The sequence below is a fragment of the Fulmarus glacialis genome, unplaced genomic scaffold, assembly GCF_000690835.1.
Source record: "Fulmarus glacialis isolate BGI_N327 unplaced genomic scaffold, ASM69083v1 scaffold8388, whole genome shotgun sequence".
In the NCBI taxonomy this organism is placed as follows: Eukaryota; Metazoa; Chordata; class Aves; order Procellariiformes; family Procellariidae; genus Fulmarus; species Fulmarus glacialis.
The window spans coordinates 37,785-43,477 of NW_009228877.1; positions in this window are offsets into that span (position 1 = coordinate 37,785).

Here is a 5,693-nt window from a genome sequence, read left to right on the forward strand (position 1 = left end):
CCGAAAGGAGATTAGTGCTCCCAAAGAAGGTAATTCCAACACTGTGTTAAGGGACAAAACCTCTGACATGTTTCATGTCAAAGTCCAAATGCAAAATCTGTTTGGGGACAACTGGGCCTCTCTACAGACACTAACCCGTATTCCCCATTTTATCATGGCTGCAATCTCCCAAGTTGCTGTTCTACCATTTTAAAGCCACAACCAAGTACATCACAGTAGGGATATATATTGTGGTCTGATTGCAAAGTATTGCGTTCATTGTTGTCTTCACACAGTAGCTTGGTTTTAACAGAGATGACTATTTAGCTCTTGCCTAGAAAAAGCAATTGGGAAAGGAAGGCATCACTGGAAAAATAAATCCATCTGCAGTTTGTTGTAAATATGATTCAGTATAATTGTCCTACAAACTGCCACTGCATTTGCATAAAAAGTTTGTAAATTCGCTTTAAAGCTTGTTAAGTAGATACAGCGGAGCTTATGTATTAAAATGTTGAGCCACCAAGTTATTTTAATGGCTAAAGTGGATAAAAACTTGGGGAAAATGTGCTACTTCAAACTCACAAAGGCTAAATACATTTAAATAATTGTCTCTCTTAAGCATTCTTAGCAATAACTCCGTTGTGCTTTCTTTCGTACTGTACTAACTTCAAAGGTAACTGGTGTTTTCAGTGAGTGTTTTAACTTCCTGTATTTCCATGTGCTAAAGGGCTGATGTAGAAATACAATGCTGACTTTTATTTAAAAGAAAAAAGGTTATTTAAGAGCTTTTACTGTCTAACCCCTCCCCATTCTGCTGGTCCATAATTGTATGCAGACAGGGAAGATGTACCTAGATTAAAGTGATACTTAAGCTGGGTCAAATGCAGACTTCTTGTCGTTCATCAGTCAGCTGGATAGATCTTCATTGATTTCAATGGCCTTTTGCCACATGCTGGACGTGGTGCATTTTTGTTTAGGCTGGACATTAAACAGAGCTAATCCCACTTCAAACAAGCACGTGACAAGTGTTCAAACCGTCAACAAGCTTGCACATATTGCAACTCCAAGCACTTGAGCCCGTGCTCCTCGGGGCTACCCAGGAAGGGGATGAACCTTGTTCATAGAGGGATGTTTCCAAATTCCTTGTGAATGCTGCCATTTCTTCCCATTTTCTTGTCTGTATTTTTTGTCGGCACTTTCTTTTGGGAAGCTGTTTTAGCCTTTAGCTATGTTCATGCTCATCCCTCCTTCCTATTAGTGGTTTTACTTCATAAAGATGCTTACCCTCTTCCCCTTCGCTTCTCCCCATGAAGAGTAACATCTCTTAAAGCAGGCTTTAAGATAATCTGTGATGGACAGGTTCCTGCATCCATGAGGTATATGGAATATCTTTCCGTTCCTTAGAGAGACACACATTTCAACAAAATGTTCCATGAGGTGTTCTTCCAAACTCAGGAAAAAGCCAGATAGAGCTGTACTCGCAGTCAGGGCTGCATGGGGTCCTGTGCTCTTCACCTGACTACCCTGGAGTGTTGTCATCCTCAGTGCAAAAAATGGTGCAGTTGACAGACCGCTCCAGGTACCGCTCTGAAAACAGGTCAGCTTCTAGGAGATGCATTTTCTCTTCATCCTGAGAGAAGAGACCTCCTGATCCCAGGAAGCCACTAGCAAGGCTTGCGGTGCCTTCCTGAGTGTAGCTAATAATACACTGTTTAGATGAACTAAACTACTGTTTATCTGTTGAACCAAAGCATTTCCATCTGAGTTAAACTGAAAAGGAAAAGTCTTGTAATGTGTTTGAGTTCCTGCACGTGTTCAACATTGCAGTTGAAAAGCTTGTCCCATGTAAATGGCCTAAGAACATTTGGTTATTTTTGCAAGATAAAGAAGGATGTAAACATTTCTAAAGTCACTTTTGAGTTAACACCATATTGGTCTACAATTTCCTTTGTCTTTCTGCTCCATCTCTTTCCGACAGAGTTGTGTCTTTCATCAATGCCTATGTAAAATTCATTTGCTAATAATCAAAGAGTAATCTGTAAGCCATCAAAGCTCCCTTCTCCCTCCAGAAATGTTTTCTGTAGAGTCTAGCCAATAATTTTGCAAAATTTTACTGGTGTCATGCAGCATTACAAATTGCTATATCCTCAGTGCAAAGCTGTTAAGGCAGTTGCTCGTCTAACAGGCATTTATTGTTTCCACGTTTTAAATGGTTTATCTGAGTTTGGAAAAACCGTTAGAACATTTTGATCAATTTTAAGGCTAAACCTGAAGAGATGCATAAAATCAGCAAAGGACCTAGTCCTGCAAGGTGGAGTGCTCTGGCTTACCCTAAGACTCTCTGCAATGGTCTTACCCTAAAAAACTGCAGCATCTCTAGGGAAGATTTGTTTTCATCAGAAAATGAATGTTAGGATCTCTCCATAAGAGCGCTTTGTGTCCCTGGTGACCCACCTCTAAACCTGCTCCTGTAAACAGGCCCGAAGTTCCTGCTACAGTCACAACGTAGCTGTGATGCATTTCTGTCATTTTTGGAAGGAAACCCTTGACAGTCTGTAGGAAGAAAAAAAAAAAAACGAACTTCATTTATGTGCAAATAGGCCCATTAAACTGGCAAATCTGAATACATCTCCCTGTTGGGTCTCTTTTGCTGAAACTCAGCTGGGTCATTCACGGTCTTCATTTGTTTCTAGTTTTAGCTGCAGGCTAGAAAAATTCTGGCTCCACAACTAAACTACGGCACTTTCTCTTACTGCCCTTTAATCCATTCTGTGAATTTTGTGTTTGGGATTTTTCATATTCCAAAAGACCCGTGTGTACGGTTTGGCAGATGCTCACAAAGATTTTTTTCAATACCTTGTGAGTGTGCTGCGTGTTTTATTTTGATTATCATACTGCTCCACAGTAAAGTTGCTGACCCAACAGTTCAAGGAAATCTTTTCATGGCTTTCTTAATGCATACCTTTTTTTTTTTAAATTCTACTACAAAATTTTATGCTGGAAAATTATGGTATGTATTAGAAATTTCCTGAATATTGGAGGCATCTGGTGCTGGGTTTTCAGTTTAGGTTATTATGCCAAGAAGTCAGAGGTTGCATCCCAATTAAAGTTTGGATTTCTTCATATTCAGTTCTGATTTTTAAAAAATCCTGAACATAACAATGTAGCAGTTGAATGCTGGCAAGTGAAATATTTAATCATCCCATGAAACTAAGAAGGTCTTGTTTAGCAATTCAGAAGCATTTCTTCTTTCATCAAGTTTCCCCTTCCTTGGGCATGAGAGAAAAGAATGATTCTGTGCTAGCACTCAGTGTTGGCATTTGGAAGAAGCTGAAAACACGTCCCTGTAAAGGCTGGCATATAATACAAAAGCATTCTTCAGAAGTTGTGGTACTGTTAATGAAATGCATGGGACTAACTGCCTTTTAACCTTTTACCTTAGCTTTGGCCACTTGTGTAAGGTTAGACAGAGTAACTGCTTCTGCATGACTCACGCAAGAGCAAACACAGGGACACAAGCCTGGAGAGGCCCAGCCCAGCACGCTGTTGCCTGCACCCTGTGCAAGAAAAGCGAGTAGCTGTCCTGTGGGAGATGTGTGTCCTGCCCCACGGAAGAGGTCCCTCTGCAAGTGAAAAAAAGGAGAATTGGGACTTGAGCATGTTCTGACTTTTGCCACCTCTTGAGGAACTTCCTCAGTTCAATGAGTCTTGCTACTTTGAGCCCTGACTGAGCTGAAGAACTCATCTAGCTAAAGAGATTTTCAACATTATTCTGCCAAGGAGAATAAAACCCACTGAAATCAAATAAATTTGATACTAAGCTCTGCTGCAGCTGTTTAACATCCCAGACCTTCCCATTTTTCCTTCCTTGCCAAGCTAGGCAACACAAATCACATTTACAGTTCCTTTCGCATTGTACATGTGACATGGGTTTGCAATGTAACAAGATTGGTTTTTCCCTGTAATCCTCTTAAAATGTCCTTCCTTTGATTGTCTTTTCATCTTTCGATGTTCTGGAACTTGGATTAATGGGATTCAGTTGTATTCCACAAGTCCTGTTTGATAAGCTGCTTTCAAGAATTAGTTGCCTACAAACACATTTAATTAGGAAAAAGCATTTTAATAGTAGCTGAACCATGCAGTGTTATGCCAAACGTACTATAAGGCCTATATACATACTTGCAGTATGTATGTCTGTAGATACTACTAGACAAGGAGGTGAATAAAACAAGATAGGCTTACTCATCTCAGAGTGTCTAAAATATCTCATGTGGCTTCTCTAGGCAGATTTGCAGAGCCTTGGCTGTATGTCTGCAAACTAGGTGAAAAATTGACCACGTGCCTTTTCTTGTTCTCATCACATTTCAAGCACCATCCTTGAATTACCCCTTCCACTGGTCCCACAGCACGTATTCAACTTGCAATCAGCTTGATCTGGTCCCCGTGTCACTGAATCCCTTTAGTTAGTTGAAGCTTGATACCAGAGTAACAGCTGGTTTGCTGAAGCACCGATGTGACAATTCACACAATGCTAACACTTCACACAACTCAGAGTGAGTGACTGAACAGCTCTGCCTGGTGCCTTGGCATAACCAGTGTGTGTTTTACAAACAGAAAAACCCAAAGCATGGAGCAATTACATGATTTTGAGCTAGTCTAGACCAGAGCTGCTTATTGCAGAACTCAGGGTTGTTCAACTCCTGTGTTTAGCCCAAAAGATCGCCCTGCTGATGTAAAACTAGCATATGGCTTTGTGCCTTCCCCTGCCTGTCCCCCTGCCTCTTTGACTCCATTTCAACCCCATGTCTTTAATTGGGTCTTATTCTAGCGATAAAAGTTTCTACCTTCCCCAGGAGGTGCTGGGAGGGGGGTCATGGCTGCGGAACATTTCTGAATCATATGGTGGCACCCCCTGCTATACAGCGACCACTGGTGAGGGATGAAACGCTGTGCTTGGCTGACCTTTCTGAACATGAATAGATGCACACACTCTGTGCGAGTGTGGGACACTGAAAATACCTTCAATGTGTATTCAAGGGTGTCATGTGGCAGGTCTCCACCAGATATGGATGACTGGATTCCCACCCCATTTCCAAGGTGAATTTATAGCTATGAAATCACTGCACACAGCAGTGCTCGGGTTACAAGCCAGGGTGTTCTCATTCAAGACACATCCTTTGCTCTCTATTCCATTCCTCACGGTACTCAGTGGCAAACTAATGCAACATAATTTGCTGGCCTACGGCCACATAAAAGCAAAATAACTGTTACTGCGATGTGTTCCCCAAACTGCGGTAGGCATCCCCCCAGTGACAAAAACCTGAGCTGAAGCCTGGTCACACATCTGCTGGGAGCCTGAGCTGGGAGAAATACAGCCATGTAAACGGGCAGTCCTTGAATTAACTGTCAGGGGGTTCCTGCTCTGGATTAAGGTTGGATCACACGCTTGATGTTGCCACTGCATTTGCACATGCCTTTGGACAAGTCACTAAACATCTCTCAACCCGTTTTTTTTTCTTTATAAGACGAAAATAAAGAGAAAATTAAATTTCCAAAGCCATACTCGCCCATCCCGGCAAAGCACGTTAGCGTAGCCCGGGCCGCACGCAGCACTTGCCCGGTTTCAACCGCCGGGCCTCCACTGCAGTGTGACATACCGCTCGTACCCACACCTACACCGCGACCCAAGGCCGCCCCGCGGTGCCGGAGCCGGG